The sequence below is a fragment of the Dermacentor variabilis genome, chromosome 3, assembly GCF_050947875.1.
Source record: "Dermacentor variabilis isolate Ectoservices chromosome 3, ASM5094787v1, whole genome shotgun sequence".
Classification (NCBI taxonomy): domain Eukaryota; kingdom Metazoa; phylum Arthropoda; class Arachnida; order Ixodida; family Ixodidae; genus Dermacentor; species Dermacentor variabilis.
The window spans coordinates 85,823,601-85,841,890 of record NC_134570.1 but is presented as its reverse complement, the minus strand read 5'-3'; the positions used below and the strand labels follow the sequence as shown (position 1 = coordinate 85,841,890).

General features: G+C 45.3%; 1 long non-coding RNA gene across 1 annotated transcript; it reads right to left on the bottom strand.

Moving 5' to 3' along the window:
* Window positions 1-357: 357 nt before the first annotated feature.
* On the bottom strand, window positions 358-12,844 carry LOC142574034 (uncharacterized). Its single transcript, XR_012826399.1, has 3 exons — window positions 12,626-12,844; window positions 9,935-9,986; window positions 358-638 (listed from the first exon to the last, which is right to left on the bottom strand). It is a non-coding gene; the product is annotated as an uncharacterized LOC142574034 (long non-coding RNA).
* Window positions 12,845-18,290: the final 5,446 nt, after the last annotated feature.

The window sequence follows — 18,290 nt, the reverse complement described above, 5'->3', positions numbered from 1 at the left end:
ACCGATACCATCGGCTCATCGGCTTCTATAATGCGCGTCGACCTTATCATCCGATAGTTCATTACCATCGTTGACTTCTGTTCTTTACTCTGCCATTTATGAATTAACAATTCGGTGTGCAGCAATAGGTGTGTGCTCATTCCGTGTTAATCCTACAGAATAAGCATCTACCGCTCCGGAATAGGTACGTCCAACTGTTACACAATAGGTATAGAAGCCATAAATATATCAACATGTATATGCCAATGGGACACAGGGTAGATATTAGCAGCGACCTTCACTGTGCATAAACCGAAGTGCTGCAGAAGATTATACGTTGCGCGCGATGGCAGTAAACATAATTTTACGCATCGCCGTGATTGGTAAAGTATTTATTTCTCCTCTTTCCTCAAAGTTCTCTTTCTGTGGACTCCAACACATACGCAGTATCAGCAACGTTGTTGTTTATAATTAATCGTAGTTGAACGATGACGCCTGCATGTCGTTTTCGTCATGTGCTATGAAGCATACATGGCAGTCTATATCAACCTGTTAACCTTATGTGGACCACACATCCATTTTGCGCCATTCCCTACGACGGGTGTGTGAAGGCCACATTCGCAACCTGGTGGGCAGGTGTGATTGCGAGGACTGCAATCCTAGAAAGATGCATGAAAATAAAAATTTCAGGTACGGCAGAAGAATAGAACAACGCACCAAAACTGTGTGCGACCCAATCATTACTCAGGTTTTATTTATTATTTTACACACACAAATATAGCATTCTGTATATTCATTTCTTGATAAATCCCATTGTTAATGTTCTAGCCGCTATTCTGCAATATATTCAAAATATTTCAAATGTATTGTGCAAGGATCTCTCACCAACGCTAACAAATAATTATGCGGCAGAATATGGAGACTAGCCGTGCTCAGTTGGACACACAGAGTTACAATTTTACGAACCTTGCAAGATGTGGCACTGTTTAATCTAATCCACGATATTTTATGTCCTTATTTCAGTCTTTTTCAAGGTCCGTTGTGGTCAGCCAAAATAAATGGATGATGGCCTAAGTTACAGATGGTGTCGAAACTCCTGGCAGGTTTTCACTGCTTCTTTTAAAACGAATTATCTTCATCAAGGTTGGTACTGTATCATTCGATGGAATTGGTTATTGAGTTCGTATACATTTGTATAGGAACAACTGAAACAAATGTTCCTCTTGCCCCTGTGTGTCGTCAAGAATTTAAATGAAACTTTCCAATATTCACATTCTTATTGCACATCTTGGAGTGAAATATTCATGATATCTGTGGGACACATCCTAGGGGGCAAGCACGATTCATTTTGACTAGCTGGGGTTCGTTAATTCCCGCAATAATTAGCGTACGTGGGCGTTTCTTGCATTTCGCCCCCATGCAAATCTGGCCGCCGCTGTCGGGGTAAAGCTCCCGTCAGAGAATTGAAGCTCCGTATGGCTCCGATTTACTCGGTAAAATCACGTCACAATTACATCCTGCCCACAAACAGCCCCTGGGCGGTGGACGGCGTAAAAGTGTGTCACAAGCAGAACAAATGTGGTGATGACGTCAATGCACTTCCGTTTGCCTTCCTCCATCCTTTTCCCCATCTGTTATGCGCTCTAACTTTCCATGAAGATTTTCTCCTTATGTAGTTTCGAACACCTCACTGTTGAGTGAGTTGGTGCATATTCGCAAACATTTTTAACTGCGCAAATAAACAACTACAGAGAAAGCGCACTTATGCACTCGTCTTCAGATCTGAGCCTGTCTGCCTCTGTCGTTCCTTGACACCTCGCAAACTCCGATGGTTCCGAAGTTGCTCATGGCCTTTCATTCAGTAAAAGCGGAAATTGTCGCATAGGGCGAGGACAATGTGCTCTATTTTCTACAATACCCACAACAAGCAGTAGCGGCCAAGGCAGCTAGGCTGAGCCAGTGTCAGCCGTCTCAGACGAAATCGATAGGCTTTCAAACTGAACTGAAGGATAGGGCAAGCACTTTCGCTTATTTCAGGAAATTAAAGATTTATTTTATTATTCTAATAGTTAGGAAATCACTGCCGCAGCAAATACATTTAAAACGTGGATTTAAGTTTACTCAAGTTTTGTTTCGTTTAAGCTGCTGCCGATTAAACTGTACTTGGTATCTAACTTTATCGACTTATTCCTGCGTGCCGTGTCCACGCTTTTGAGGTCCAAATATTTGTGTATATTAGACACACCCGTGTTTCGGAGTCTTTCTTCATAACTAATTTTGTTGTCCACTTCTCTGTCTCCAAATGATGCCCCACACATGTCACGGTGCAATGTATCATTTTCGTCTTTACCGTGGACCCTCTGAACAAAACAGCCTTCCGATCGTTGGCTTTCTTCTAACCCCGACAACATGCCTGACTGTAAGCACAGATTGTCATTTGCCAACGCTAATGCCAGCGCCGTTACTCCTTTACCAATTCCTCGCACCTCGTATTTATTGTAGACCAAAAATTCTCTATGCTACCAGTTTGCCACATTCAACTTGCCTTTCATTCTTATACTTTTGTGATTGATGCATCATTACGTCTTTGTTTATATATACTCCGATGCATTTATATTGCTTAACTTTAGGTATGGCCTTTCTGCTGGAACGATGCATCTAAACTGATGTTTTATAATAATAATGGGGCGTCCCCAGGTGCCGCCCGACGTAAATGTTGAAGTTGAATCAAGGTAGAAAGTTCTCCATATGTTCATAAACAAGACCAAAAGTATGTGATTGCCACGCTCACAAAGTTCAGTCAGTCTCTTTTTTCCGTGGGTTGCATGACAGGTGCTGACGTTGTAAGCAGGCACTTTGGCTGACCTGCACTGGCACCGCCGACGCACTCTAACACACTGGCGCAGATCATTAACACTGCTGAGAAGTATCCCAGAATAGTCAACCCTCAGATATTAAGTATACGTAATACTCCATGGTACCGCGGAGGCCGCCGTTCTCAGATTGGACATGCCCATTGCAGCCGTTGGTGTTGCTGTGACATGAATTACGACTACCGTGGGCCTAACTCAACGGTCTGCTGAGTGTGACCGCCTCGTTGACATAGGGAGCCTGTTGGGCTGGAACATGATGGCATAGGTGGCATTGTGTGCGTTTTTGTGTACTCAGTGGGTGGCTCGCTCACTCGGTGTTTGCGGTAGCGTAATAGGATATAAATTCTGCTAACGTTGTAGTGCTTGCTGTGTGGCTCCACTGTGTGCACTCTGGGAAGACTTGTATGCATGCCAGGTAGTGCTATCGTCCAACGGTATGCGTTAAGTGCTACTCTTTAATTGATATGCCATGTGCGTGAATATTGGGAGGATGGTTTTCCGTGTTCCTTTTTGATGCACACAGCCTTGCCCGCACGCTTGAAAGAAACTATGGGCGACAAGACGCCTTCGATTGAAATCTTCATGAACTTTCTAGTTTTTCCGCTGCAGAAAATCGTTCATCCTTTAGCCCCGAGACCGTATACATGAGATAAGATGGTGTAAACGATTGGCCTGAATTCACCGTGATCTAAGATACTGCACAACTGAACACGCCTTTGTTCAATGCGCCTATTACAAGGTGCATTTTTGTATTTCGCCAAGCCAGAAATGCTCCAGGATGTTCCACGTAGCACGACCGCAAGTGCCTAGTGTTGATCAGAAGCAACACCTCTAGTCTCTTTCCAAATGGCGATAGATTTTTTCCAGACACCGGAATTTTTATATTTTATGTTCTCTAAAGCAATCCAGGTTTTTTCATTTATTGATGGTGTTTAGTAAGGTGTTGAGCATCAACGAGTCAGTAGCTACATATTTTCATGGCGTTAAGAAGTAACAAACATGTCGCAGAAGGTTCCTCGCTTCACTTTGGTTAGGAAGACGAAAGGCACAGCTACAAAATAGCGCTCGTGCAGAAACTGCATCAGTAAATAGGTCACGGCCTGACCACGCTAAAGTGATTCAAGTTAAAGTGGTCCTATTTATAGCATAACAAGCGAATAAACAAAAACACCAGGGAAAACACAGGGGAAATAACTTGTACTTACTAAATGAAATAAAGAAATGATAACGATAACGAAAATGAAACTGGATGATGAACAACTTGCCGCAAGTGGGGAACGATCCTACGTGTTCGCATTGCGCGTGCGATGCTCTATATACCAATTGAGCTGCTGTGGCACCTTACGGGACACCGTCTTTACCGCGGCGTCTATTCCTTCCAGGGTTAGTTTTAGTAGTAACATATAAATACCCCGGAAAGTTGATGGGAAGACGGCGCCGCGCCGGGGGCGGAATGCGAAAACACCCGTGTACTTAGATTTAGGTGCTCGTTAAAGAACCCCAGTTGGTCGAAATTTCTGGAGTCCTCCACTACGGCGTGCGTCTTAATCAGAAAGTGGTTTTGGCACGTAAAAACTCCATAATTTAACAAAACTGGTGGTGGTGCTGGGTCGCTTATTTCGACGCGTGAAAGAGTGCGGATGGCGTAAGGGATCACTCGCGCAACGCTTTCCTGGGGTTGAACGAGTAGAGCGCCAAGACCGATGTTACTTGCGTCGGTATGCACCTCGATGTCAGCGTCCTCTTAATATTGACCAAGGACGGGTGGTTTCTGTAGGCACTGCCGCAACTCGGTCAAAGCTGCCTCTTGGTCATCAGTCCAAACCAAGGGTGTGTCATCTCGCGCGAGGCGAATGAGCGCTTCAGCGATCAGGGTGAAATTGGCGATGAAGCGTCGATAGCACGCACACACATTGAGAAAGCAGCATGCCGCTTTCTTTGTACGACAGAAAGGAAAAGCAGTAACAGCGGATATTTTGTCGGCGTCAAAGCCATCGGTGCTCACGACATACCCGAGAAACTTTAGCTCTTCGTAACCGAAGTGACACTTTACTGGCTTTAGCGTGAGATTAGCGGAGCGGAGTGCCTCAATTGCCGCCTCTGAACGCTTCACATGTTCTTCGAAGGTCACTGTGGTCACGGCGACATGATCTAGGTACACTTAAACAATTATGCCACTTTACACTGGTCAAGACAGTGTGCATCATTCTGTGGAACGTGGACGGTGCAGAACACCGAGCGAATGGGAGCACAGAATAAACTCGTACACTCGACGCGGGGTGACAATGGCTGTTTTTTCATGATTTCATTCCTCAAATTCGATTTTCCACTATCCACTCTTCAGATGCATGGATGAAAAATACCTGGCTCGCCAGGGTCGATCTAATGAGTCATCGATCCGCTGAAGGGGTAGACGTCTCTTTCCTGACGTTATTCAACTTTCTGCGTTCTAGACCAAGACGTGAGAACTTTTATAAGTTAGGCCGCTGGTTTCCCGCAGAAGAATGAGTATTCGGCAGCTGTGTATAATAACGCACTAACGGGGCGACCATCTAGCAGAACAGGTATGTCTAACGAGAGTCTGTCACTGTGTTCAGCTGCTGTCGTCACTGAATCGCGCAGAACAGAACGTACTCACGTCCGTGGGAGTTCTTCGGAAGGGCGATTTTCAGCGCCCTCGCCCCCAAAGGTCGCTGTTCCCAAATTTACCGGAGAGGACTTCGCGATCGTCCCTGCGCTGCGCTTGGAGCGCTTCGAGGAGCAGGGAAAGATAGCCTGGGAGACGGTGAGCGCGACTGTCGCAACGGGAACTGCGACATTGTTGACATACTCTGTTGGTTGAAGTATTTCTGAATCGCTCTAGGCCTTAAATTTAGTCATATCACGGGCTTCATGAATCTGTGGCAAACCTTGCAGGCCAAGGCGGTGGTCAGCGGACTCGCGGCATGCATGACCGGCTTCGCCACATTAGTAATAGCAGAGCTGAACATCTGTTCGGGATACGTCAGACGTCAGATTTCCTCTGGAACGGACGCCGATCTTAAACCGACCACAAGTTGGATCAGTTGCAGTGATGGGAGCTAGACGTATGACGTGGCTGCGGTTGCGGAAACGAAAGGCGTCGGAGTGTGGCCAAAGGCTCGCCCCAAAACTTCCGCATACGATGCACGCTGCAGCTACAGGATGTTTTGATCAGTGCAACTCTTCCTACTATTAACGGTGTATTATTGTCTCAGATAACTAAACAGGCTCAAGTAAGCGAAATTCTGCGTTTTTAATTGCGGTAAGAAATATTCGCTTTCAGACGATGTAGACGATCGTCTTCTTGCGCTCTGGCGCGCCCGCCTTCATCAGAATGAAAGTTTTGCCACCCTCTTTATTAATGCCGTAGATGCCAGGTCTCACTAATTTCGAAAATATTGAACATTGAGGAGTCGTCAAACAACGCGAAACTTAAGACGGTGTCACGCGTACGCTATACACGCAGTGCGTCGCGAGAAACGGCGGGTAGAATGTGCAAGGGGCGTGCTCTAGCGCGCTCTTACTCCTAGCTGCTGCTTGCTAGACGCCTTGGCAGACATCTCCTTGTATTCAGTGTCTCGACCGGCCAGTCGCACGGCAATTTTCCGTGTATTCGCGGGCTGCTTTCACACTTGGACAAACAGAATTATCTAGCGCGTATAGAGCAACAGAAAGCTGTATCGGGAGTTTTTCATGTTGCTCTACAATTTTCTAATTGACATTTCAAATCTAATTACAATACCTGAGAAGTTGAATAATTAACTAGGATCAATTATGGAATTAAGCGGAGTGCAGTAAAAGTAATTTATCTCCAAGCGACGGCAAACAACATTAACTTGGTTGCGCCCAGATACGCGTCATTTGCATATTTTTCAATCTTGATGCATGATAGTTCGGGCACCCTGTGTAAACGGCGTATCTTGCGGGCCGCTGAAATTCTGCAATTGCGATAGAGATAAGCACAACAAGAAAATAGTGGCACTCATGCCACTCGGCGCGGCAAAAAACACCCTCGGGCTGTTATCTAATACGCTGTAGTATTACAAAGTGATGAGACCAACATACCTATAGTGTCAACGACTGGAAGTATATGTTAGTAACCACACTCGTCAATTTTCGCAAAAATAGGAAATGCAAATTTGAAGAAAAGCAGCCAGGCGCCGTAGGTGGGGCACCGCCAAGCAGCGCTGCTCCACTTTCTCGGAACGGAGGACGTTGAGGGGTAACGAGAAATGTATATATTGAACGTCAGGGGTATCTACGCTCATGCAAGCGGTTTGAAACATTGCTTCTTATGTTAAATTCCTACGAGGCACCATACTAGTTCTAAGGATTTTTCGAAGGATCAAAATAGCTGGTATAGGGCCCTTTTATTTATCTCGTTGCTGGTAACAATGATCTGAGGTCGACAGTTGAACCGTAATGTTTATTAACATGAACATGAAACTGCAACAGAAATACACGTAGAGAACAGATCAGGGGCGCTATAACGTAAAACTATTCCAAACTTTTCTATTCCAATTCTGCATTAAACCTTTCGCGATTGGTCAAAATCTTTTTTAGACAACTCCCACTTCACCTGTCTGTCACACGACGTCACAAAAACTGCGACAGCTGCTCATCTGATATGACATGTAGACACTGATTATGCATGATTGGACTGAACAAAAGAAAAAAATTTGAGGACGCTTAAGCTTCGCCTTCAGGAGTGGAACGCGAGAGCGTTCCCGTCGACGCGCCAAGGGGTGTAAGACAATGCGCTACGCCGCAGCGATCACTTACGAGGCGCCCCGCATTAGACTTTGCACCCGTCAATCACGCGGTGAGCGCCGAGCAACGCAGCGTTCGGCGCGGCATTGAAACGTGCGCCTGAGCAAGCGGAACGAACCAAAGAACTCCGTATCTCGGAGGGGGAAACGATCTACGCGAGCCAAACATCGTGATCGGCACGGACAGCCAGGCCGCGACGGGCCTTGAACCGGTCCCCGCACGGCCCCAATGCGCTCAAACGAGACGAAGGCGATTAGCGGGCGAGTGGCGCACCACCTGTCGAGGCAGCGCCGCATATTGCGAGGAGGGGGTCTTCTGTGTTTGCCGCAAGATGGCTGTGCGTGTGCAGGAAGCGCAGAAGAAATGTAGCGGAAATGTACTTCGCTCCGCGGTTTAATTGCGACTTCTGTAATTTACATGCTCATAATTAGCGATATACACCGCAGTATAACTTTCTACGCAAGTTTCTAAGGCAACACTGCATTCACTAGAGGCGCTTTTGTCCCGCTTTGACGAATCGAACTCATGGCTGAGTGGTAGCGTCTCCGTCTCACACTCCAGGGTCCCTGATTCGATTCCCACCCAGCCCATCTTGCAAGTTGTTTTTATTTATGAATTGCCTTCCGGGATTTTTCGCTCACGGCCGACGCCGACGCCGACGACGCTGGCATTTCTGCGACACGATCTCCTTAACGCTATCGCGTTAAAACTGTTTTTTCTGATTCGACGTCTTTTTGCCATTAGCTCTCGGCTATTGGTCAAAAGTTTTCGGGCTACACCCACTTCACCAGCCTATCACGCGACGTCACCAAACCGCAAAAACACACCCCGTCAAAGCGACGTGTGCGCGTTAAAGATGCATTGATATGCCGAACAGAATTGAATGTTTTTCTGAATAGCCGCAGGCTACCCTGTTCTGAAAGGAATAAGAGGTAGCTGCCCTCGATCATTCAGGCACTGGCTACTTGCACCTGCGAGAGAGCATGGATATATTTTGAGATAATAAAACTCTTGGCGGGGCCGCGTAACGTTTTTCAGCACTTTCGACACGTTTACGACCTCGTTCTGCCAACTCTCCTTTGCTGATAATCTGTTTTAGCGTCATTCCTAAGCTTCCGTTGCATGCCGCCGCGATTTTCCACCAGCCACGGCCAGCTAAGTAAGGGAAAGCGGACCAATCGCAGACGCCGGCACCACCCTCTTCATCTACTTATCGATTTTCTGTGCACTGGCTCGGCCCCGTCGAATCCCTCTCCACTTCAGCTTGCTCCTCGCCTCTTGTCAACCAATTAGATAAGACAAGGCACTCAGTGTAGACAATTTTATTCGTTTTTCAAGCGAACAAAAGTGACCTCCTATGAACGAGGAGAGCGTTTGATTGGTCTGTTCAAACAACCCTGCGGGTGACTGCCCGATGCTTGCGTCGGCTGTTACGCAAAGTTGACGTCGCGAGAACGGAATAAAAACATATTGGAATAGTTTTACATTATAGAGCCCCAGGACAGCTTATGAATACTAACAGTAAGTGTTGTTGATGTTAGAATAAATAAAAACTAGAGCCAACTTTGAGCGCCCAACCACAACACGGCATTTGTAAGAAAATTAATATTACGCAGTACTTTTTGAAAATACAATGCTGTGACACGTACAGGCGTTTTCGTATCCCAATACTTCATTAACATACTTTTCAGGGTTTAACACACGTTAGTGGAAAGCGACATGAGATAGAATGGGCAGATATGAGCAAGGCGGACCTTTTATTTTACTCATAGGCTGCCGCAACTGTTCACCCATGCAACAGTCAGTATGCCTAATATAAGCTCTTTCACAAAAAGGGACGCATCCTATAAACGACGAAGGTATTCGGAAAGACAATGTGATTACATTTTGAATTGCAACTATCGGGTGTTGGCTAGCATTTCTTTTTTCAAATGTGATTCTGTCTCACCTTTTTGACCTTTTAGCATTTCCTCTTTTTCCTTAGAGCTTTCCTTCTTAGTCAGCGTTTTTCAATTCATTACCCTATGTTTTCGTTTTCTTCGGTATGTGCACTAACGAGTATGAGTCATAATCACCTAGCCGGGGTGTCGACCTTTCTACAAAAATCTGACCGGACATTTCTACCGCGAAATTCTTCGCATGTCACGCTGCTAAGTCGGAAGCAATTCTGTCCTGCTTTCAAGAATATTGAGCGCTAAAAAGGAATAAATGGAAGAATACTGCGTTGTGGAGTTTGAACGAAACGAAAAATATGGTTTAGCTACTTATATTCGAAGTAGGAAACCTCTTACCATTCCAATGTACTCCAAAGCGCAATAACTGTGGGAATAGGAAATCTGTGTTCTGAAAGGGTACAGTGCGCTGGTTATATAATCATATAAGACATCCACACCAGCAAAACCCCAAGCACATAACAATTCATCACAATCTGTGTGTACGTAACAGAAAGGCGCCTCTTCTCTGACCTGGAGCTCAACGTACAAAAGCACATTTCACTGATTCTGCAACATACTTTATTTGCCTCTCTTGATCAACACATGATTTTATGCAGCATTAGTTTTTGCGAGGCGCTGGTACAGTTAACGGAGTTTTCCATATGGCCCCTGATAGCTGGCCTCAGTGGAGGGTATGCAAAATGAATGGAAGAAAAAGAAGGCTAAAATAACAAGTAAGCTATCAAAGAGAGCTAATGAGCGGTGCGTCAAAGATGCTGTGGAACTCTTGCTTTTGTTTACAAGACTGGAGGGAGAGCGCGATCATGCATATTTTAACAAACTAGAAGGAACGGGAAACAGCAACTAGCTTCCCAACAACCACGAGTTGGGAACAAAAGCACATTATATGCCATAACCTGATATTTTTATATTGTAGCAAAACAAAACAAACAAAAAACACATTGGTAGTGAACCGGAAACACGCACTGGAATTATTTGAGCAAGCCAAGGTGCACATCATAATGGTGCTGCAATCATCTGCTGGAAAAGAATTTGAAATTTCAAGCATTCTCTAATGAAAGCATCAATAGTATTGCGAAAATGCGCAGGTATGTCCCGAAGGGAAAGGACTAATATTGACACTGAATTTATGGGCAATATATCGAATTTGACGGCAACCCAGTTTTGGCTTGAAAAACGTCGATTTTTGCGGGTCCTTTGTCATGAATTTACCGCTATTTCAAGCCTAAAAATTTGCCCAGAGGCTACTGCATGCCCGAATTATCTGAAACTGGGCTTTTTTATGCGGTCGAAAATTTCATTAGAGTTGGTCTTTAACGTCATATGATAACCGACGCTGATATACGTTACCACATCCTTCACTGCATCAATTTCATCTCTAGGTATTACATTGCACAGCGTGTTATTGGAACAGTTAAATTTTGATCTATATGCATTATATTAGAGCCTGAAACGTCAGCGATAGCTTTCCTGACTGCCACCTGCCACATTCTGGCTGGGTTATTCAAATGTGGGCAGGAGTTTTCGGAAGAGCGCGACAAGACATACGAAAGGGAGGAAGGAAGGAAGAAAGGAAAAAAAAACTTTTTTAGACCTATACTAAGGCTCAGTAAAGAAGAGTGCTTGCTCCGCTAAGACGGGTTGAAGATCATCGGTGTGAATAACAGATGAAAATGCGGTGTACTACAGGCCGTAGAGAATTGAAACGTTTAACTTAGCAAAATTAGCTACGAAAGGCTCGATGAATAGTTGACCAACAGAGTTAACCCATAATGCATTCAAAAATAAGATTGTTTAGTGCAGTATGCATTTCTGAAGGCTCCGATTGTCCCCCTGTTTGAGTCGCGTTTTAGACAGTACTGTTGTATGTTCTGAACACAAAACTTGCGTTGTACGCTGTTGAAAAGGCGCAGCACGCCGGTTTTCTAACATAGCTCATGATATTGAGCACGTGCTCGAGTGCCCTAGCAACAGTCCAACGTTTGCCACAGTGGCGCCCAGGTAGGCCTAGTAGCAAATGCATACAGTTTGATGCTTTTTTTTTCCTTATATGTCATACCTTCTGTATATAATAACAGAACAGGCCTGCATTGCTGGTTTCCTGCGAGTATTTCGAGTGAGCAACTTGAAAGATTATTTCAAGCACGCTTCGTGGCTGGCTGTAGGCTTTTCAGCACGCGTCACTTAGCGCGCCTGTCTTTTAGCTACTCCTGTACACAATGGCACGGGTGAAATCTTTGGTGGCATTGACGAGGAATGACTTTTTTAACAGCCGAATGTTTAGGATATAACAATTTTCCCGACGAGTACAATATTTCCTAATGCGAAATTTGAGCGCAGCTGTATACGTGTTTTCACTTCGCGATGAACATGCGGACAATCTGTGGGGTGCGGCCCATTGCAAATGGAGCGAAGAGTGATGTGACTGCCTCGTAAATCGTGACGCGTGGGTGCCATTAGCGCAGCTGCCGATGAGGGAACTACGCTCATGCAGCGCTTTGTTTCCATAGAGAGGACGTGCGCTACACTGGCGCCATCTCGTTAGCTACCGTCGCCACAAAGCCAATCGTGCGCGGCACTACGCTTTTCGTACGCTCGGTTACAAGGACGCCGAGAGAACGACGATACCGACGCTCGCCGAAGGAACGGGCACCTAATAGATGCACTCTAAAACAAGGGTAGGTTGAAGCGCTTATGTCTAATCACCCTCAAGTTATGAGCAGCAGCACAGGGATTAATGAGGTGAATATTAAGGGATAAGGAGAATAAGGGCTTCGCACGCCCCATCGCAATCGAATTATTTCCTTACCCGAAAGCTACGTAAGCAAAAGACAACGATCCAAGTTTCACAAAGCACACCGTTAACAGATATCGAAACAAAACAGATACTACGGGCAATATTTCCAAGCATCGACGAAATTTGCGGATATGCCGCTGAAGCAGTAAAAAGAAATGACAAGGATAGGAATATGAAGCTCAATAATGTCAACGAACAAATCAAACATATGTGTACTGTGCGATACTTACACCGAAAATATAAAGAGTGCCAGTAAGACGGAAGAATTCAGTTCAGACATCGCAAGATAGGATCGACCTGCCAGTTGTCGTTTCTTCTGATGTGCACACTGGGTTCCTCTAGAATCTTGATGTTCTATTGAGGCATTCCTGACGCTAGCCTTACACGGCATTCAACGGCGCTTATTTTAAAACTAGGAGCCGCTTTAGCAGAGATACATGAAATACACATTGTTCTGTCCTACAATAAGTTCCCATCCAGTTGACGCTCGTCGAAAGTAGCCTTCGCTAGCCTAACACAATGGGCCCGATGTATTTGGGCGGAAAATTACAGGGACAGCAATGCGAAGGCACATAGATAGTACCTGCTAGTCTGTTATTATATATTCGCTGCAACAGACTCCAAAAAAGAAGCAGGAGTTTACAAGAGAATTTCTGCTAATGTGGAAACACGTGAACAATGAGCAAGTCGCGTCGTTGAGCTTTGGGGCTTTATATGTAGGCGATATGGGCAAGCGTCCAAGTTGATATTGTGCTTCTTTGTCACTTCCAGGTGTTCTTATATGAATATTTCCCACTGAGACCTCACAACAGACAAGCTGGCATCCAAAAGTTGTAGTATACGCATTGCTTCTAAACAAGTCATAGATGCACTTGTACCTGCCTGTGATTATTTATTTACAAAATGAACTTACTGCTTAGAGGCCGTTACATTTCTAAAAGCAGGAATGTCAAACAAAGAGAAGCCAGCAATGAAGCCTGCGCGGGAAGCCTGAAGTGACGGCATCAGTGAGACCACGCAGCCGGCGTAGGTGATGAATCATTACAAGGAAAAGCCAGTAAGGCAGTCTTTCGACGGCGTCCAAGTACGCTGCCCGAAGACGGCGTCGGTAGAGCCAGCGCAGAATGCAGGAAATTGTATTGAATATTATACAGAGAGTGTAGTACGCTCATATAGAGCGTAGTATTTGCAAAGAGTCTGGTTTGGCGAATGAACTGCAGCGAATAAAGGAAAGGCCATTGCAAAATATTGGGAAGATATTGGGCTGTGGTAAAACAGATCCATAGTACAACCAAAGGCAGTCGGAACTCGATCATACAGCTTCACTATTACTAATGTGTGAGTTTCTGTTCGCTTCTGTTTTACCTTCTATTCGGTGTGCGCGTTCTCAGAGATGCCCCAGCTTTATGGCCGCATAGGTGCTCCGGTTCAGGCTGCGTTTTGGACACTTCATTGATTGATTGTTTATACTGACCACATCGGGGCGTGAGAACAGTTGTGGAAGTAATTATACAGTCAATGCTCGTAACCTTCATATATCTGCTGAACTGCCCAATGCTCAAACCATTCGGCTCGATTGCCACAATCGCTGGCCTACTTTTCTCTTTCCGACGCCAAACGATTCGCATTTTCGCGAGGTCGCAAAGCACGACTGAAAGCACGTGTATGCACCCAAAGCATTAAAAGGCTACAAATGCATCAATAAAATGCGCGAATGGCAGACAAAGTTACTTCCGTATTTCACATGCGTCACGTCACATAGCAACAATTTAGGTGACCCTTGTAATGCCGCAATGTTGGAATGTAGGAAATGAGGGCGTGTGAACCTGTGGGCTTCTTACCTTGCAGTACAGGCTTTGAGGCGTCATGGTGTACCCGAATGTTGGGATGAAATCAACAACACTTTGAACTAGTTTGCTTTGGCACATCGAGTGTCACTTTTGTGGCGTAACTAGATAGCACAGTAAAGTGCTATTTAGAATTTGTGGAAGCGTCATCACCAGATGAGCCAGCGAATTGTTTGTCGTTTTAGCCAATATTTGTCATTTTATTATATATTGCATGATTATTGAGTACTGGCAAAGACAAGCGCACGCGCGACGCAGTGCTCATTTGAAAGTGAATATCATGTCGAAACATCAGCGCCTATAAAACAAGTTGGTTCTTGTAGCCGGATGAATATCGTCACGCTCCACAAACATGGTAGGGTGCAACACTGGAAGTGACAAAAGGGTGTTTTAAAAGTGAGTGCCAAGCTGCACTGACTAAATCATTTTCGAGGCGCTGTATCGAGGATTCTGGGTTCCACACATCGAGAGCCCCTAAGCGTTTCCGTGTGGCAGCCTGCGAGTGACTTTACCAAGGAAGTATACTAGCTCAAAGTGACAATAAATTAGCCCGTAGGATAAGGGTTGTACCCTGCATTGTAAGGACGTGGGGGGGGGGGCGTGTTCAAGGTTGACCCACGTTACCCAGCCCTTCCTTCATAGCAGCTACCACTCCACACGCCTTAGTGATCGGTGTACTGCACTCGGAATTGTTTGAGGCCGCCACAGAACAGCTTGTAAGGTTTTTTTTTAGGGCAAAATGTAGTCATCGTACGCCGGCGCCATCTTGCTGCAGTTGTACAAACATGCTTGCGTCACAGAACACACCAGTGTTGGCATTGCTCGCACTTTGGCACACCTGATAATGCCTAGAAGAACGCCTGACGACACCGGGTGCCCGGCTAGACCTGCAAAATGCTTAAAATTATAGCCAACCCCGCGTAGGGTTTGTGTGATGTTAACTGCCTCACGAAAGCTTCAAATAAATTGCAATATGTGCGCTGGATCTTCATGTATTCTTTTTTTTTAATTTTTACCCTTCCTTTTGACTTGTGTAGGGTGTAAACAGAAGCATTGCAAGCAGTTACACGCTGCACCGGATGAACATGAACATAATTCCACGGACCGCATTTAGTTGTTTGAAACTTTATTGCCGCTTCACTAAAACTTCGCCTCACGTAGCGTCACACATGTGCCTTAAGTAAGAGTATTTATGTTAATATAAAGATGGCTCTATTTCAAAGTGAAGAATTGGGGATGGCCGTGCCACAGTCAAGCGAATGGACTTTGTGAACCACTAATACGACTTGTTATTTAAATGTATCTATCTACTGTCGACAGTGTAGTTTGAAAAAAATTTAAAAGCGAGACAACAATATAGGCGAGGTGAGTGCTAATCGCCGATTGTTTCTGCTCTCAGTTTCCAGCACTGCCATCTGCGCCCTACTACGAGCAGTTAGTGCTTTATTTCTACTTGTGGCTGGATTCTGAATGCCCTTGTAAGCACGTTCCCTGTGGTTACCTTCGGTTTGAACTGCTGGTTTGATAACCTTTTTGCTGGCACGACTCGTCCTTGCGTACACTAACGGGATCGCTCCTAACAAAGCTCGGCTATGCTGTTCGCCTGGACTCTCTCAGCAACAACAATGTGCCTTCACGGTGACATGCGTGTCATGTTCAAGCAGTCCTTCAAGCGATGACGATTAAATCAGCTGAGAGTACAGTACATTTGCTTACTTTAAAACCAGAACAATATAGCTGCCGCAAGCACTTCTTTCTCATTGAAGACCTCGTAGGACTGTCTCAACGCCGTCTATTGTCAGTGCAGGCAAGCTGGTTCGGTAAACACTTGTGCTTCGGCGAAGAGAACATTGTTCATGAGCCTGTGCCGCGTGCGTTCCGCGCAAACGTAAAGTACAGAAGCTTATTCCAGAACAATTGTTCACCTATCTTTCTTTGGTTCTTTCCAATAGAACATATATGCATGCAGGCTATCAGCTGATACGCTAAATTCGCACTACCGGAATCATTGCTAAAGAAACATCTATCTCTTAGTCTTCTGATGACACATATTTGGGGCCCTATATCGTAAAGCTATTTCGATATCTGTTTATTCCAATCCCCTGACGTGAAATTTGTGTAATCGCTTACGCAAGCATGGGATGATAAGCCGCAGGGTTGTGTGAACAGACCAATCGAACGCTTTCCTCGTTTATAGGAGCTCACTTTTCTTTCATTTAAAAGCGAATAAGATTGCCTACACTGAGCGGCTTATCTTATCTAGTTGGCGGGCCAGAGGCGAGGCGCACGCTGAAGTGGAGGTGCATTCGATGGGGCCGAGCCGGTGCACTGAGAATCGATAACCCGATGAAGAGGGTGGAGCCGGTGTCTGTGATTGGTCCGCTTTCTCTTAGCTTGTGGTGGCTGGTTGAAAATTGCTATGGCGTGCAACAGAAGATTAAGAATGTTGCAAAACCGAATCCTCAGCAAAGAAGAGTTGGCAGAACGAGGTAGTAAACGTGCTGAAATGCTCGCAAACGTTACAGGGCCATGCAAAAACCTTTATTGTATGCAAATAAACCCATGCTCTCTGGCAGGTGCGAGTAGCTAGTGCTTGAGTCATCGGCGGCTGCCATCTTTTATTCCTTTCGGAATGGGGCAGCATGCGGCTATTCAGAAGAAAATTCGGTTTGTTCAGCATATTAATGCATCTTTAACGCGTACACTACACTTTGTCGTGGTGAGTTCTCGTGGTTTTGTGACGCCGGGTGACAGGCAGGGGAAGTGGGTCTCGCACAAAAACATTTGACCAATAGCGGAGGGCTAATGGCGAACAGGCATGAAATCGCAAATATCAATTTTTTTAGTTCTTTCTAATCCTGCATGATCAGTGTGTTCACGTCATATCAGATGGGGAGCTATCATGGTTTTCGTGATGTCGCGTGATAGGCAGGCGAAGTCGGATTGTCTAAAAAAAGTTTTTGACCAATCGCGCAGGGCTGATTGCAGAATTGGAATAGAAAAGTTTGGAATAGCTTTCCGTTATAGCGCCCCTGATGTCCCGCAATATTTATACGGGCAAAACCTGGTGTACTAGGGAAAGGATACTGTATCATTTAAAAGCCATTACAACAAAATAGAAATTTGAGTTTGAACGATGGAACGTCTAGGTACAGGCAGAAACAATGGATTATGGAAGCAATGTAGTTGTGGTAGCATTCGAAAAAATTATCTTTCGTTATGTATGCAGCATATATGGGTGTGGACTGCCGTACGGATGCGCGGCCTGTCCGAGAAACTTCTTCGTCGTTATTTTGGCCCGTATAGGATAATTCGCCGGATTAGTCCATTGAACGATGAAGTTGCTCCAGAAGGTCAAGTAACCTCATCACGACGGCGGCATCGAACAGAAATCATCCATGTCGCCTGAATGAAACCATACTACGACAGGCAATAACTGCTTCCGCTACAAACATTGCGAGTTCATGACAGTCTAGAAACCACCTTCTTCGTCCCGAGCATCATACAGAGCATCGTCCCGATGCTCTGTATTAGCATCGGGACGATGCACTCTTGGAAGGAGGATAATGGCACAAGATGATTTAAAATTACGCGCGCCAGCCGCTTCCTGCGTCCGTCCAGCTGTTTACTGGTACCTTCGAAAGATAGCGGCAGTGAAGCGGGCAACACGGGCTCGCAAGGCACGCGCAATCGGAGCAACGTGCTATGAGCGCGGGACACGAGGGAAGAAGTGCGGGACTGCGGCGAAAGAGACTGTGAACGTTTTAGCGAGGCTCTCGCTTAGCTGCTTGTCGGGCACAAGTTCGCCCAACGTAATGTTATGAAAGCAGCGTCACTGAACTGTGCGTTACAATATATATATATATATATATATATATATATATATATATATATATATATATATATATATATATATATATATATATATATATATATATATATACCCACGAAGTAGACAAACATATGCATCGTCCGACCAAGACAGATTGAAAAACTTGTGGCAAAATGTTAAAATACTGTAACCATAAACTAAGTTTAAAACCCACGC